At 44.4% G+C, this 17305-nt stretch overlaps 1 protein-coding gene across 5 annotated transcripts in view; it reads left to right on the forward strand.

The window, feature by feature from the left end:
• TOE1 (target of EGR1, exonuclease) overlaps positions 1 to 17305 on the forward strand; it is a 103784-nt gene that overhangs the window by 6656 nt on the left and 79823 nt on the right. For 2 of the 5 annotated variants that reach the window (XM_078671783.1, XM_078671782.1), the window contains one exon: positions 3797 to 3853. The exons of the other annotated variants lie outside the window; for them this stretch is intronic. The gene's annotated coding sequence lies outside the window, so the exon portion shown is untranslated. Of the gene's footprint in view, positions 1 to 3796; positions 3854 to 17305 lie in introns of those variants that run through there. 5 annotated transcript variants of the gene reach the window in all.

Here is a 17305-nt window from a genome sequence, read left to right on the forward strand (position 1 = left end):
TACCCTTCACTCCCATTGGTCCCCCTAAATTGAATATTTTGGTGGCCCACTGACATCAGGAAATCAGACTCCACTAACTCAAGAAAGTAGGACAAAGAAGCGCTGGAGAAGGAAGAACTGATGACCTGCGACTTCATTGGTGCCAACTCTGCTAGCCTGTCTGCTGCTCCTGAAAATTGTGATGACTTTTCCTGCCGCTGTGCGACCTCCAAAAGCCTAGGAGGACTGCCAGCACTTCGCCAAGCAGCTAGCATCTCCCGTGGAGTATCGGAGCTACTTCCTTGGATCCCGCAGGCACCATAACGCAAGCTCCAGTTTACTGAGCTGATGACCCCTGGTCTCACTGACCTAGCAGCCACCCAGGAGTAGGTGTTCGGTGCTCCCAGAGATCAGTCCCGACTCTTCAGCAAGTGACGAGACGCTAGACTGTCCATGAGCCCTCCAGCACCAATTCCCGGGAAACCGGATCCCTTGCAGCAACTAAGAATTGTTGGTGATCCAGCCGATACTACAACAGCACAAAGTAGACCTACCATCAAGGGATGTCCGGATCCACCAGGCCAGCACAGAGCGGCCTTGATGCCCCGTTTCCCCTCTTCATCAGTTCCCTAAAATGCAGAGAAAGCGAGCCTCTGATCACCACAAACCAGGCTCCTAAAAGCACCCCTGCCCTCACTCTCTACAGCCCTAGTCCAAGGGTGTGGGGGGTGATTGTGCCAACTAACCAGGCTAGCCCTGTCCCTGCTTCCAACCTCTTTTCAACCGGACCATTTCCCATTGACTTTGATTGGGCACCCAGCACCAAAAAAAGCCCCTCTGCACCCACACACTCCTAAGCCGGCCGAGGAGCTGTCTTGGACCTTGCCCCATACTTACCTTAAGGCTATAAGTATAGTCCAGTGAGTTGATAAGTGACAATATGCAGTATATGTTTATTCCCCCATAGGATAACATTACAGCATATCTGCAATACAAGTGTATTTTCATAGGGCTCCCGGTTTTCCGTTTAAACAGATTTTTACATATAAATACAGACGGAAAAGAATGTTTCCTTTGTCTGTGTTTATTTGTAAAAACGGCAAAATACTAGAAAATGTTGTTGAGCTGCCATGCTCCAATGTAGAGTTATCTCGCCCCCGCTTCTCCCCCCCCCCCCCTCTCCAACCCCTTGCTGCTGCTGGAAATTCCTTCCCGGGCGCACACAGCCGCGTCTGAGTACTTCACAGGTCTTTTGAAGACCATTTACTTGTTAACGAGGCTTTATTGTTCTTTCTGCTGTCACCTGTGGCGCAAGCAGGGTGGCTGCGTAGGCAGATGAGTGGCTCTGAAGTTTGATAAATCATTTGTTATGTATCCAGAATAAACTCTGCTGCTATAATCCAAGGACGTTATAGCAAGAGTATGTGTAAACTGTATTTGGTGATTACGTTTTAGGGTACAGGAAGAGTGGGTGTTAGACAAGTGCTCCCTTTACAAACTGCCTTGACATGGGTGCCGTATTCTGAGTCGCAGTTATTTACCAGATACTCACCCGCTGGGAGCATTACCTCCCAAAAAGTGTATCTCTCCCTCCTCTTGTTAACGTATATAAATTTAGCTTTTAACCTTTCTTTAAATATTATGCTTCTTGCTTTCTTCTTTTTTTAATTTATTTATTTTTTTGGGTCGTCCATGCACAATTTCCTTTTTCTTGACATGTAAAGTAGAGCGATTGTTACTCTATTTCTCTGGTACTACAGGGCTACAGCAGAATTCACTGACTGTGTCTACCGCCATCTTGAGCCAGGCTCCAGCACCCGCCACCCTCTCCCGCTGTCCGTACTACTAATGTGGAACTAATGATAATATGGATGATTAGTGCATTACACAAACTGAAATGTGTAATGTATACCAAATTCAACGGTGCCCTTGTGATCAACTTCTGAATGTTGTAATGCTTAATAATACTGAAATGCGAAGCAGTGGTTTTCATCTTACATTCAGAGCTTTAAATCGGGCAGTCTGCCGTCTGAAATGACGGACATATAGCTTCCAAAGTACGCAGTCATTTCTAAATGGATGTCAATTGTGAGGTTAAACTGGGTTGGGTAGGGAGGTCAGACCAGGAATAAGGAGTAATTTCCTCAGATTTACAAAATGTGGTCTGGTGCATAGTCGGGATCAAAGAGACATCAGCTTAGCCACTAGACAAAATCTTCCTAATAATGTAATGTGCAAAGCTAGAACCTTAATAGAGTCCTTTAATACAAAGCCATGGAACCTGCCCATGCCCAAGTCCTTTAAACCCCTGCAGACTCTCCCCCCTCATCAGGCACTCGGGCACTTGTTTTGGTGTTATCGAAGCTTAAAGCCCCATTTTGATGGTCTCCGACATTCTTCCTGGATAACTTGAAGTAGGGAGATTGTGCCCCTTGCATCAAGGGGTTAATGAAGCCCACCCCACCATTGTCAACTCCCCTTCACATAAGACGCCTAGTCCCTCAGCTACTGGCTCAGCAGCAGACTGGCATTTTTAGGCTGTTTATATTTCCCACCTCTTCTGCATCTCGAACTTCAGGACCACACCCATGCAGTCATTGCTCACATGTAAATCCGTATTTGTAAAGCGCGAACTACTCACCCTTACAGGTCTCAAGGCGCTAGGGGCCGTCCTGGAAATTAAGGCTGCACTGGGAATGGACAGTCTACACAGGGAAAGGACAAGTTGCCCTAGAAATGGACAGTCCATGCTTCTGTAGGACATAATGGACCGGCTGCACTGGGAATGGACCGGATGCACTGGGAATGGGCAGTCCATGTTAGACTAATGTTCCGATTTGTTACATTTGCCTCAAATTGTGAAGCGCTCTGATATCCTTCTAACTTTATAAATAAATAAAAATAAATACAATAAAAACATAATGTCCATTCTGCACAGGGAATGGATAGGCTGCACTGGGAATGGACATTCTACACATTGTTCTGATTTGTTACCTTTGCCTCAAATTGTAAAGCGCTCTGATATCCTTCGGGATCAAGCTTGCGTTATATAAAACTTTATAAATATAAATAACCCAAGCACCCCGGCGCTGCTGGAAAATATTCTATAAAGAACAGGGGTGTGGAATTTATTAAAATATCTACTTGTCCATGGGGCAAGTTACTTATTAAATCTACTTGTCCTGTAACAAAATCCACTTGTCCCTTTGGTGCCATGTAGTGCTGCCACAAATTATAGCAGCAATGTCATTAAATAAGAGCTGTTATGTAGCCTCTCGGATTATACCAGGGCATATACCATAGTAGTGTTTGAATACTAGTAATCATTTTATGTTGCCACGTTTCCGGAGATCTACATACTGGGACTGATGATGGTGGTAAGCAGTAGTTCCAGGGTTGGAATGTCCCTTTGAGTCTGTGTAAACCTACTAACTTGCATGTTTTAAGGGTTTTCAACAAATCTTCTCTAATCTTTCCCATACTGAGAAATGTTGGAAATCTACTCCTGAGAGTGGCAGACGTAAACCTTCTTTCAGAGTTGGGAAAAAAGTAGTTGGAGGGAAAATGAACTTTCAAACATCCAGGTTTTCACATGAGCAAATCTACACATGCATATTTGCTCATGTTGAAATGCGGTTCGCAAATATTTTGTAGAAGTACAATTTCTTGCCCTACTAATGTAAATTCTTGTGAATTCACGAAAGCCATATACCAAAGATCCACTTTTGAGACTTTCTTTAATAATTGGGCCCCTAATTTGGTCTGGCGTTAACTATGACTTTTGTGTTTATTAAAATTCTCTCTCTCTCTCGCTCAGAATCGTCTGGCTTCACTGTGAGTGACAACATTCTGCTCTTTCACAAGGAGCATATCGGTAAGCAAAGTAGTTTTGTTCAGTGCCAGTAACTAATATGGCAGTGTGTGCTTTTTTGAGACCAAGAACAATTTTTGCGTTTGCCAATGTTTGTTATAATGGTGGGCCCGGCAGCTCTCACGTCAATAAGGTTTAACAAAAGCCATGCCAAAACAAGTCACGCATGGCCAAAACTAAAAAGCTTACCACCAATGCCAGACATACTGGCTTTGCCAAGGCTTGTTTATTTGTGTTTCCCATAATCTTATTAAAACTGGTTACACACATTTTCCAATATGAATATTTTTGGGAAATACTAGCATGCATCAACACATTTTACTAAATGATGCTGCAAAGAAATGGTACCTGAATTTTTACAGTAGTTAAGCAAAATGTTTTTTCCCATCTTTCATTTTTTAGGAGCATTTTATATTAAAAGCAAAGAAACATTCATCTGTTTTTCAAGCTTCTGCTAATATTTGCATCTAATCAGAGAGCATTCTGTGAGCATCATGCATAGTCTCATGTTGCTAAACTTTGTACACATTTTCATACTGGAACCACTGTCAGTAGTGCAGTCAGAACGTACATTTACTTAGAGTGCTCACATTAATAATAACGGCTTTCAATTAATGAACCATACATACAAGTTTGAACAGCAGTAACACATGCACACAAATATTAACTTAACTACAGGCTGTATGTACCCTTCCCTGATCCTTAATGTGGCACTGCAAACTGGCAGCAAAAGGGTTTGTGCTGCAGGGAGTTGGGCCTACTTGTCCCAAGGACAAAATACACATTAAAACTTGTTGCCCTTGACCCCAAACAATATGTCCTGGGCGTCGGGCTATAGGAATTCCACATCCCTGAAGAACTGCACTGTCTGAATGTTTAAATTACGTTTTCAGTTTGGCATAAGATTATACCTTGCACTCCAATATTTATGGTCCAAATTTAGAAAGGCCCACAATAAATATCCCCCATAAAGACTGACTAAGAAAAAACGAGGACAAAAACAGCTGACACAATGCCTCAGAGAATTGCTCAATGTAAAGGTGGTCACTGGGAAAGTAATGAACAACGCAAGGGAAAGTAATCAAGCGGCTATTGTGCTTCTTCTTCTACTTTGTAGCTTAACAGTACAGGACTATAAAAAAGCATTGGCAAAGCCAATATCTCTCAACGTTGGCTCAGTTACAAGACTGACTGACGTGAAGCATGTGCAGACTCGTCCGGCAATCTTGGAAGGAGTTTCCCACTAAAAATCAATAAGTACTGTGCTACACGGGATGACGTTTGTCTTTATTATAAATAAACAATTCCAGCCACCGGTAGGTGAGGAGTGATAGTTATCCCATGCCTCTCTCAGGCAGTTGTTGCAAAAGCAGGAAGAATGGGAGCAGGAAAAGAAGGTAGGAAGAGAGGAGGGAAAGCAGGAATTCAGTAAAGAAGAGAGGGAGGGAGGGAAGAAGAGCGAGAGGGATAAATTGGAGGGAGGAACAAATTTAGGAAGGAAGTAAGACAGATAGAAATAAACAAAGAGAGAAAGATAGAAACCAAGAAAGAAAAGTATAGGTGAAGGAAAAATAAATGTTGAAAAATATCAGCTGTAGCGTCGTCTTTCGCTTGTGGCAAAATAAATGTGGATAAATACAGAAAAAATGGCCAAAAAATAAATACCATAAAACCGGGAGCCCTAATTTTCATTTAAATGCTAAAAACCTCTCTAAAAGTACTTACCCGATTCAGATGATCTTAGTGTCTAAATTCATATAAAAATCTGTTATTTTTATAAATTGGTGTTGGATTTCTTTGAGTGTGTGTGTCCCGCTTACGGACTCTGGATTAAATGCCTACCACTTTCCTCTGATAAGCCTAAGGCTGCTCGACAACACTACCTCATAAGAGAGCACCGTGGGATTGCTAGAGCAAGCCTCTGTCCCATTATAAGCGATACCTAGGGGTCCTTTAGGATGTCGGGCGGATTTCCTCCGCCAGGCTGGCGGTGGCTACCGCCAGCCAGGCGGAGGAAATCCGCCCGACATCATCAGCCCTATTCCCCACCGCCAGATTTGGATGGCGGGAGGGACCGCGGCGGTGTGAAATACCGCCCGCCTGTTTTCCGCCCCGGTCTCCTAGCGGCCGGGGCGGAAAACCAGTAAAATGGTGGCGGTGTCTTTTAGACACCGCCCGCCATATTACAATGGGCTTTGCACAATGCATTTCCGTGGCGGCAATGCCGCCACGGAAAGGCATGCGGAGACTCCCTGCGGGGGCCCCTTGCGGGCCCCCTGGGAGTCCGTGGCTTGGGGGGTGCACATGGGGGGTACCTATGGTACCCCCTCCCCCGCATTCCAAAGTGCAACATGGCAGGCACCGCGCGGTGCCTGTCATGTTGCGCTTTGAAAAGCACAGCGTGCACTTTTACCATTGCGGCGGGCGGAGCAGGAATGGTAAACATACAGGATGCGCCCGCCTATGTGGCGGGCGCATCCTAATGCCATTGTCGGGACCCCCGCACTGTTAGCGGGCGGTCCACTTCTCCATTAGGGTGGCGGACGGGCATCCTAATGGACCCCTTAGACTCTCTGCACAGTAGACCCCTTTTTGGTATACTATATAAAGATATATAACACAAAGAAAGGTAGGGGGGGTGGTCCAAGGGAAAATATTTAAAGACCTGCAAGGAAACTATCCCCAGACAAGTTAGAAACAACACAAACTATTCCTTGAGTCTACAATTGTAAATCCATACTACTTTTTGAACTGTCTTTTTAACCCTGTCAGTAGGAACACGTTATTAAAGATTGCTTTCTTCCTCCTAGATTGTTTTAACTTCACCACCTTCACAGTTTGATACCTTTGTGTTGCGCTGCACCCTCACCACTATCCTCCTGGTAGCTCTCATCTGGTGGATTTAGTATATCCTCAATAGAGTAGGATTACCAAAAACATTCTTGAGCTCCTGCCTCGTAGAGAGGAGGTTGTACCCCTTGGTGAGACTAGGTGTAGGAAAGAAGTATCTGCTTCTTATGGTTATCCCCACTTTTTGCTTATGTCACACTGTTTTTGGACTAGTCTGACTGATCCTGCTATTCAGGACTCCAGTCTATCTGCTTTCTCCCCTTTAGGTACACTCCAGAATGGATTCTGGGATACACTTTTCGGTCCCTTGTATATGGTATACCATGTACCCAGGGCATAGGTACCCCAGAGGCCTCCCATGGGCTTAAGCATGTATTATGCCACCCCTGAGCGGCCATCTAAATTGGCACAACAAGCCTGCTACAGCACTGTGTAAGCTGGTGCTTGCACCACTTACTTAAGAGATATAGGTTCACTATATCTATCTAAATCACTACACTTAAATACCTATCAGTCACCCCTATCGCAGGCCTTAACAATCCTGAAGGTAGGGTGCTGAGTTTTACGTGAGAGGGTGCCCCTGCATGAGCAGAACCCCTCTGCAGCCTTCGGAGACAATTCTCCGGGGTTGTCTGTGATTCATCCAGACATACATGTTTAAGTGCATTATAACTGCGTGGTAAATGCTAACTTTAAAACGGCTGCTTAGAAACATGTTGTGTTTGGTGTCAAACGCCTTGGAATCATACCTCCACACCAGTAACTGGTGTGGGAGTATGATTCCACCCTTCCAAAGGGACATGTGGGTCACCGGTCTAACCGGTACCAGCTTTCTCGACCTGGGCAGCACAAAATGGATGTTGCCAGCAACAGAGACAAATCTGCTCTCTTGCTGCTGAGCCAAGCTCAAGCAGAGGAAGGCTTGACAATAGGCATCCTGTCACAGGGAGGTGTGACCACCTGAAAGGCCGAGTTTAGTGTATTGGGGCTGGGTGTGTGCACTCTGAGAGTACCAGAAAGTCTGCACTGGGGACACATTTGGTGTCCCTGTGCATAGTCCAGCTCAAACCAGTTCTGGGAGCCATTTGCTCCTGCTCTGGCGTGAAACTGGACAAAGGACATGGGAGTAGCACCCCTCTGTCCTGCCCATCCACTAGCAGGGTCCATAGAATCTTTCCAACTCCTTCCCATTCGTATAAAATGGGTTAACTGACTACAGGACTTTAGATTTTACCTGGCCACGATTTTGCTAAGATGAAACCAAGTACTTCGACTGCCTGCACGACGCTGTACAACTGAAGAATCCCCCTTAAAGGAGTAACTCCCCTGCAAAAGCAGGCACCAAAACGCCTCTGACTTGTTTGCTTCTCCCGAGCTCCTGAGAACTCAGAAGATTTCAGCAACACAGGAGGTGGGTTCCCGAAGGTCCCTGAAGTTGATCTGCCCTCTCAGCGATTCAAAGACCAGTATCCCTCGTGGGGACCGTGCAACCAGAACCCCTGTGCTCCGCATACATTTGCAGTTGCATATGCTTAGTGATGATTCCCGAGCTTGTGCATTGAACTCTGTGTATATATAATCTACATTTGTAGTCCTGACCCGAGCAGTATTTGCACTGAAGATTTCCAGGTTCCACTCCACGAGTGTCCTGTGGGCTGGTACTTTGCAAACTTGCTTGAGGTCTCCTCGCGATCCCTGGTCCGTTGGCCCGTGTGTCCTGGTGAGGGTCAGCTAGTATATTCTTAGGCTTACGTGGTTGCTCCAGATGTGCCCTGACTCCATTGCTTGAAGAGTCCCCTGGACCTTGCTGGTCTACACCGTAACCCGTTTCCTCTGACCTCGTGGGTTGCATTTGCCAAGGCTTGTTGTTGCTCCAGCCGGACAGCTACATCCTTTGTGGGACAGCTCACCTCTGGATCCTGGTCATCCTCGATGTCTCCTGGTCCCTGTGTCTGCAGAGTCAAGCAACCCTTCTTCACTCCTAAAGCACTGGACATCGGTGGGCATTCGACTACCGAGCCCCTTGTCACCTGAAGTGACCCAGACCCTGGCCCCTCTGCTTTCAGGTTCTTCTCACTTCGAATCCAGGCTTGTATTCCACTGGACATTCTTACCCTTCCCAGCAGCAGGACTTCTTTGCAGCTCTCCATTGAAAACGACAAAGGTTTCAAACAGCACTTAAATCCTATGCACCTGGCTCCCCTGGGATAGATAGCACAGGTACTTTGTTACTCACTGGTGGATTGGCCTATAACCTCCTAAGTTCCAAAGGGTTTGCTCGAAGTCCTCTTAGAAGTGTCCTTAACTTGTAAATTTGCAACTGGACTTTCCCATACAGTTATGCAGACCACGCGTCTGCATTCCCGCACTGCACCTGTCTTCCGTGGGCTACCTGTGTCACTCGATTCTACATGCTCTAGGCATGGTGTCTAGTTAAGTAGTTGTTATACCTTTTTTTTAGGTCTCGCACTTGCGAACGGATCGCGAAGCGATCGTCGCTGCAAGGCCTATTGTGATCAGTTCTGCTTACAAGGAGCTAAGGGAGACAAGAGATGGGCATGCGCGTAAACGGATCGGGTCGCGCGCACGTTCACCATCTCCGGTCTCCCATGGCTCCTTGTAAGCAGACACACACACACACACACACACACACACACATAGAGAACCCCCCCGCCGCCACACACACACACACACACACACATAGAGAAACCCCCCGCCGCCGCGCACACACATCCCCTCCCTCTACCCCCCCCACACCCTCCTCACTCACTGGGCTCTTTTCGCATGTCCCTCTCCCTCCGCAGCTGGTCACTCTCGGCGGCAGCAGGCTCCAATTCAGAGTCGGAGCTCGGCGTGTCTTCTCCGTGATCCACAGCTTGCGCCGGGACAGCTGATGTGCACGGCGACGGCGTCTCGTGCGCTCCCAACGCGGTTTCGGTTTTGCGCCCGGCGATCCTCAGCTTGTCTTCCTTGTTTGCTTTGGCGTCGGCTGCAGACTGGTTATTAATGTTAATCGGAGGTAACCTGAGTAAGTCGTGTACATGCTGCAGAAATTGTTGTGTACCCCAGCATCACAGGATCGAAAGCTGACAATATTTAAATACTCCAATTCTGACATCTCTGCCGCCCGCTCAAGATTTGAGTGATGGCCGTCTGGATGCTTTGAATGGCATGAAGGAAATGAGGCATGTGGGGATCCATGTCCCATCATACTGTGTTCATGCCACTAAGCGCTTGTGAGAGACTCTTTTCAGATATCCAATCTACTCCCTTTTTTAATTTATTTAAATATATAGTTCCTTACTTGTGGCTATATTCAAAATATTTCCAGTGAATTTTCATCCAACTAATTTGTATGTCCAGACGCTCTTCTGTCGCTTCTTTGACCACCTCGTCCCGCCTACGTGCCCAGTCTAAATATCGGATTGCCAACATTCTACAATGACTTCCCCGTTGCATTCTGCATATGGAAATTGAGTGGTCTTTAAGGCGTTCAGAGATTTCAGACTTGCTAGTCCACCTCAATCAAATTTGAATCAAATAGTTGACTTTCCTTTTTAAATGACATTCATCACAAAACTCTTACCTTTCCATGCATCCTTTAGAAGGTCCGGCATCGCCTTAGAAACATCCTTTACCACCTTGTCTCATTCCTAGTCTCATGGTGTCGGAGACTGTTTACCTCGCTTGTGGGGGGTTTTTGTGATTTTTTTTTTTTTTTTTTTATTATTATTTTTTTTTTTTGTCAACATGCTGTACCCTGTCACACCGACTTCACAATATCTCCTGCCTTTCCACTTTGGGAAAGGTAGTGTCTCGGGCTTTTGTTAGCGCGTCTTGCAGGTTTGCTATGTGTTAATTTTCACGTAATGTGTTCATCTCAGAAACTCTGCATGACAATGCTTTATAATTAAGTGTGAATGACAAGTCATTTGGATGCCGAACCATGCGGCCTAGCAACTTTTGGTACTTTTATATCTGTATCTTGTCCTTAGACTTGAAAGAAACTTTGAAGACATTGCATTATCAACTGGTTCAGGCTTTATAAGTTTTGTTGGCTTCAATATATGAAATTTAATTTTTATTGGTAACTGAATCGATCAATTATAAAAACAAATTAACATCTTTGTGCTGACGCCCCCCAAAAAAACCAGACCGTGTCATATATATTTTTTTTACATTTGTTTGAAGGCTAGGATGGTCCCATTTGCTGTACTGCTGCCCCGCTTGCTCAAATGCACTGTAGCTCAGTGGATTTTTTTAATTTACAGTGCCAAGTGGCGTCATTCTGTAGGACTGTATGGTGATAAATGCTCACACATCATCATGCATGCACATGTCTATTGAAGAATGCAGGCACCAGTAGCATCATAACGGTATGCGCTCTGTGTGCATCACAACACTTTTTGGGGGGCAAATGCTGCACAACATCATAAAGAAAGTATTTTGCTTTTAACTTTTGGCTTTGTCACTGCTTGTTATACTGTGTTCCATCCCTATTACAAATGGAACTTCTCAGTTGCATAACTGAGCGTGTATGTCCTCTTTCGACCTTGTCGTTGAGAGCTCTTGCCACTGAGTGAAGTGTCACGAGATACTAAGATTATACTCCACTGAATATTTTATGTGTGCTTTTGTGCAATATGAAACACTTCCTGTGATCATGGAAGATGTCTAAAATTCTTAGTTCTGGCAGTTTGCATTGTGCAAGGATTGCAGCCAGCTATATTGCTCAACCTCATACATGGTTAGGATTCTGTAGTACTCCCCCTGTAAGAGCATCTTTTCAGGAAATGCTCTCTTGCCCTTGTCTGTTGCTTCTCTCTCGTTCTCTTCGATCCTAGCAAGCCTCAACAATGGATCATTTTTACTGGGAAAGAAGCTGTATTACTGTAAACTCATGCACAGCATTTGTTGCTGTTCCTAGTAGGGCTAAGAGGTCGTTCAAATTGTTCTCCTTAATCGTTCTTGCTTTGTAGAGTGTTCCCTATTTTAAAAATTCTAATTAGCCTACGATGTTACGACTCCTGACCTTCCAGATGGATATGAAGGCACCAACTCCATTTACATTTAATAGGGGAAGGGGTTGGGATTGGTGGTGGTGGGGGAGGCCTGAGGCAGAGGCACAGCGTTTGTTATTGGGTGGAGGAAAAGGACACTTGGATTGTGCCTCCCCATCCCCGCTTGCACCTCTCAGCTTCTCTTGTGTGCATCCCCCTGCCTTCCCGTGCCCCACGTTTATGCGTACCTCTGCGCTTCCATTGTTTCATGTGTGCACGTCCCTGCTTCCTTGTGTGTGCACACCTCTATCCCTTCTCTCTTTGTGCATGCTTCTGTCATAAGAACGGGCGTGGTACAGGTAGGCTGTTTTTTATTTATTTATTAGTTTTCACTTTTATATAGCGCAAACTTTACCCGTAGGTATCGGAGCGCTATAAATCAGCATGCTTATAACAAGCAAGACTGGCACTCTATATAGCATAAGCAACAGCTAACCATTCACAAACAATGTTTATATACCAATTGCAAATTAAAAAAAAAATTAATGCAAACCATTGTCATTTACAATGCCAGTAACTCAAACTTTAATGCTGCGAGACCTATTGCATTGCAAATGCTTGTTTAGTATATGGTTCGGTCTCCCATGTAGCCCGCTGTGTATTTTGCTATTTACGGATGTTCGATTGATTCAGCATTGTGTGCTTTGTGCCTTAGTCTCATATAGAGACTAGTAGAGTGTTCTATTAATAAATACATATTTTTATATTAACACTGTGGTTCTCCTTTCATTTAGCCGTTTGGGAGGTGTTATTCTGGTAAAACAAGGTGCTTTACCTTCATTCAAGATTAGGCCTGAAGGCTGCTCTCTATAGCTACCACTAGGATAGATTTCAATAGGGTTGTCTTTGACCTCATACATCATAAGGGTTGTATGGACTGGTACAGGGTGCCCACTTTAATTAGTGGACAGCATATGCCAGGCAACCTTCTCACACTAGGCTCTCCCACCAAGAGGAGAATCCCTGATGATGAAGCATGCAGCCTTTGGTGGGTGAGGGATTTCGTCCTGAAAGGGATTTCTCCCACAGTTAGATCGTGTGAGACTTTGGTCTTTCACTCTTCATGCTCACGTTACAATTGTAGACCCAAGGAATAGTTTGTGTTAATACTATATAAAGAGCCAGCTTCCTAAATTAACCATTTAAAGTTCCCACCTGTATCTTCAAAAGTTGTCATTCTGTAATAGGTTATAGGTTTCAAGACACCTGCTTAATCATCTGGTCGCGGGAGGTACTAAGCCCTGTATCTGTAGCTGCCATATTCTCTAGAAATTACTATGGTAGTTCATAGGAGTGAAAAAGTATCCAGGAGGTTGAGTAATAATGAGCTCCCCACCAAAACTTACAGGTGATGGTTAGTCTGGAATGGCGTAGCTTTGGCAGCTAGGCTTTGCATTGCCCATTTGTCCTGATGAATAAGGTGCCTTACATTTGAGCCATATTTCTCGCAGCCAGTTAAGGACTTTGAGAAGCTAGGCAAAGTTATTAGAGATTACTTGACGAAGCGGGTGTGGGCCCGTGTAGCTAGGCCCCACCCTTGTTTTGACAGTTGATGTCGGTTAGCCTGCACCCAATTATACCAAGCCCTTCAAGCTGTCCATAGAAACAGTGTTGTTATTGATAGTTACAGAAATCAGGGATGTGGAATTCCTGTAGCCCGAAGCCCATAGAAACAGTGTTGTTATTGATAGTTACAGAAATCGGGGATGTGGAATTCCTGTAGCCCGAAGCCCAGGAATTATTGTTTGGGGTCATGGGCAACAAGTTTTCATGTGTGTTTTGTCTTTGGGACAAGTAGACCCAACCCCCTACAGCACAAACCCTTTATCTGGAAGTTTAAAGTACCACATTATGGATCAGGGAAGAGCATTGTCGGCAATTAAGGTAATATTTATGTCCATGTAATAATGCTGTTCTAACTTGTATTTATGGTTTAATAATGCAAAGCCTTTATTATTGGGGTGAACGCTCGGACTGCTCTACCGACAGTGGTTTCAATATACAAATGTGTACTTACGTTTTGAAATTTTAGCAATATGAGGCTATGCCTAATGCTCCCTGGATTCTCTGATTAGATGCAAATATTTGCAGACGCTTGAAAGAAAGATTGATGATTCTTTGCTTCAAAATAAAATGTTCACCAAAAAATTGAAGTAGAGAGAAACCTTTGCTATACTACTGTAATATTTGAGGTACCATTTTATTTCAGCATCATTTAGTAACGTGTTGATGCATACTAGTATTTCGCCAATATATTCACAATGGAAAATCTGTGCAACCAGTTTAAATAAGATTATGGGAACCACCAAAATAAACTAGCATTGTCAAAGCTAGTAGGTCTGGAATTGGTTGTCATCCTTTTGGTTTTGTCAATGCTTGGCCTTTTTTGGCCTGCTTTTTGTAAAACCTATTGGTGTTGAAGCTGCTGGGCCCTCACCGTTATAACAAGCCTTGGCAAAAGCAAAAATAGTTTTTGGTCTCAAAAAGCACACATTGCCACAGTAGTTCCTGGCATTGAACATAACTACTTTGTGCGCCAAAATGCTCCTTGTGAAAGAGCAGAATGCTGTCACTCGCAGTGAAGCCAGTCGATAGACAGAATTTTAATAATCACAAAAGGTCATGATTAACACCAGACCTAATTAGGGGCCCAACTATAAAAGAAAGTCTCAAAAGTGCACCCTAAGTATATGTCCTTGCATTAAGTTCAGAATTTCCCTTATGGCAACATAAGGGAAATTCTTCTATTCAAACCCTGCTATGTTATGGGGCCTGGCATGGTCAGAGAGGCTATATCCGAGCTCTTAAATAGTTAGATTGCTTGAACAACAAAGTACTGAACTGTTCCTATTAAGGCGAGTGTCAGGGTCAAACAGTTATTTTGAAGCCGTAGGGTCTCAGTGGAGTCCTACAGTTGGGCATCCATTTGGTTGGATATTATGGCCTCACACACCCTTGCAGGTGTCATGCTTCATCATAGGCAATGCTCCTCGTTGGGTCGGCGGTGCAATACCAAACGGGCAACACCTCAAAGAGGGGCTCTTTGGCGGAGATCTTCAATCCAACTGCTGTATGGGTGAAGTGCGGGTTTGGGGCCAGGAAGGTGTAGACGTTATAAGTGAATTAAAATGAGGCTAGGAGTAGCAGGATCAGGTTTATTCTGGGGGTCCCCTGCTTCAATTAAAATGAAATACTAGCCAGTACTCAATGGAATATTATGTTCCTTTTTTCGAGACTAGGCTAGTTTTTCCAGGCATTGGTCGACATGTTTCTCGCAAACGTACAGTGACTAGCGATTCATCAGGACCTGTATCAGAAGTTAATCTTCATAGGGAAACTGTTTACATTAAATGTTCTCCTAAATTAAGTATATATGACTAACTATAAAGTGAAAACAATGTGGTACCTGTGTTGAGCTGTATCTGCCTAAATGGTCAGGAATATGTACCCGGACCCGGCGGAAGAGGGGTAGGTCGTTCGGAAAAGACACGGGACTTCACAACCTTATGCTACAGAGGTCGTTGCCCAATGTACTACCCGCCGGGTACTGTTATTCCTGACAATTTAGGCAGATACAGCTCAAAAAATCAGAAATCAGAAAATTTGACGAACGTTGGCGGCTGGGGTTTCCAAGAGGAATATAGTGTGGGCCTGAGGCAGCTCCTATTAGAATAGACGATTGGGTATCAGATTTAGCCTGGTGTCGGAGAGCAGAACAGGTGGTGTATTAGAGTAGGGGATTCCCCAAGAAATGGTAGAAAGTATGGAGGGAGTTTGGTGCACCGGTCGGGTTCTAATAAAGGGAGATGGGAGGGAGGAAGAAAGTATGTATCACACAGGCCGAATGGTCAGGAGACTGTGACATTGTAGACGATGGGCCGTAAAAGCGCCAATACCATGTTGCTTTAAGTGATATTGCTGTAGATGCCATTTTGTGAACTACTTAATGTGATGATATGCAACTAATAACCATGTATGCAGTTTGATGTATCCAGTTTAATAAAAAGATGTTTAACCCCTTCGACGCTCATGACGAGCTGGGCTCGTCATGCAGTAGCCTCCCAGCACGCTCATGACGAGCCCAGCTCGTCATGAAACAATGGGATTCACGATTTACCAGCACAGCAGGGGAATATCATCAGCAGCAGAGAGGTTAAAGATGGAAACAAAAGATAGTTTGAAAGAGCATCCTGGAAAAGTTAACGAGGGTGGTGGATAAAAATATTCTCTCTAAGTTCCAATATTGGTTCAGAGCCAGGTTAGGTGCAATGGAGCAATGCCTCCCGTTCTCATCTCTTGATTTGCAAATATACTATAGCAAAGCAGGGACCTATTTATGACCTCTCTTGTGCATTCAATACCATGACCAGGGCCAAATTATGGGAGAACCTGAAGTCTATGCGGAGTTAAGGGGCTTGTGGTTTTTCTGAGGGCCATACATTATGATTTCTGCTGATGGTGGATATGAGCTGAATTGGGAACACACTAATTCTTTTGTGACGGGTCGAGCGGTCTGCCAAGGTTGTGTACTGGTCCCAATTCTTTTTCTCTTATCTGCCAGTGTCCTAGAAAAGTTGCTAAGGGTGTAGATGCAACAGTGATTAAGAAAAAGCTCATCCCCGCGTTAACATAAGCACACGGTGTGGTCTTGGTTTCTAGAACAACCATGGGAATAGAATCCATGATAGAGGTCTATATTAACTTTATGCCATAAAGTCTTTTGTAATGGCCCCAGGAACCTTAAAACGCGGTCCATGTCCACTAGTGACAAACTCCTAATAAAAATTAACAACGTTTCGTATACGCGGGCTACATTTAAATCCGAAGGCTCCTGATATCCATGTGTAGCCAGGGCTAGATTACGCTTTCTCAATTGCTTTAGGTTTATATCTAATTTGGTGTCTGCCATTGGTAAGAAGCTGATTGCTTGCCCCCTTTTTTCTAAAACGTTTATAGTAGGGAATATCTCCATTTTAACCTAATGCTAAAGTATTTGGGGCTACAAAAAAGAAACTATCCTTCAGGTTGAAGAAAATAGAAGTTGGAGGAGGCCTAAAAGTCTTCTACACACTCTCTAACTTTATACTACATCAGGAGCCTGGATTGGAGTATGTCGAAGACTACATTAATCTGGCTCTGCTGCTGCTGTGGTTTTCAGACTGAAGAAATCCTCATGCGTCGTTTAATAGGGGGGCCATTGAGGATTGTTTGTTATTTAGCATGGGTCTCGAAATTCCCTTGCTGGAGTATATCAAATCTGGGCAGAATGTATATTTTTCATGGACCTGGTGGGGGTGTGTAAGAAGGATAGGTCTTGGCTGAAAAAAAACTTTCGTGGACCTAAGACTGTGGTAAAGGAAAGACTAGGAGCTAACCAAGACTCAGAATAAAGATTGTTTTAATTCGAACCATTCCAGGCCTGGAGTCATACCTGAAGTTTGTGATTAGCTCATGGGATAGGACCCTATTAACTAGTTGTAGGCTTGGGGTTATTGGATGACTGCTATGTTTTCTGTTTGAGCGATATGATTTCCTCCATCCTTGT

This window comes from Lissotriton helveticus, chromosome 1_2 (genome assembly GCF_964261635.1).
Source record: "Lissotriton helveticus chromosome 1_2, aLisHel1.1, whole genome shotgun sequence".
Lineage (NCBI taxonomy): Eukaryota > Metazoa > Chordata > Amphibia > Caudata > Salamandridae > Lissotriton > Lissotriton helveticus.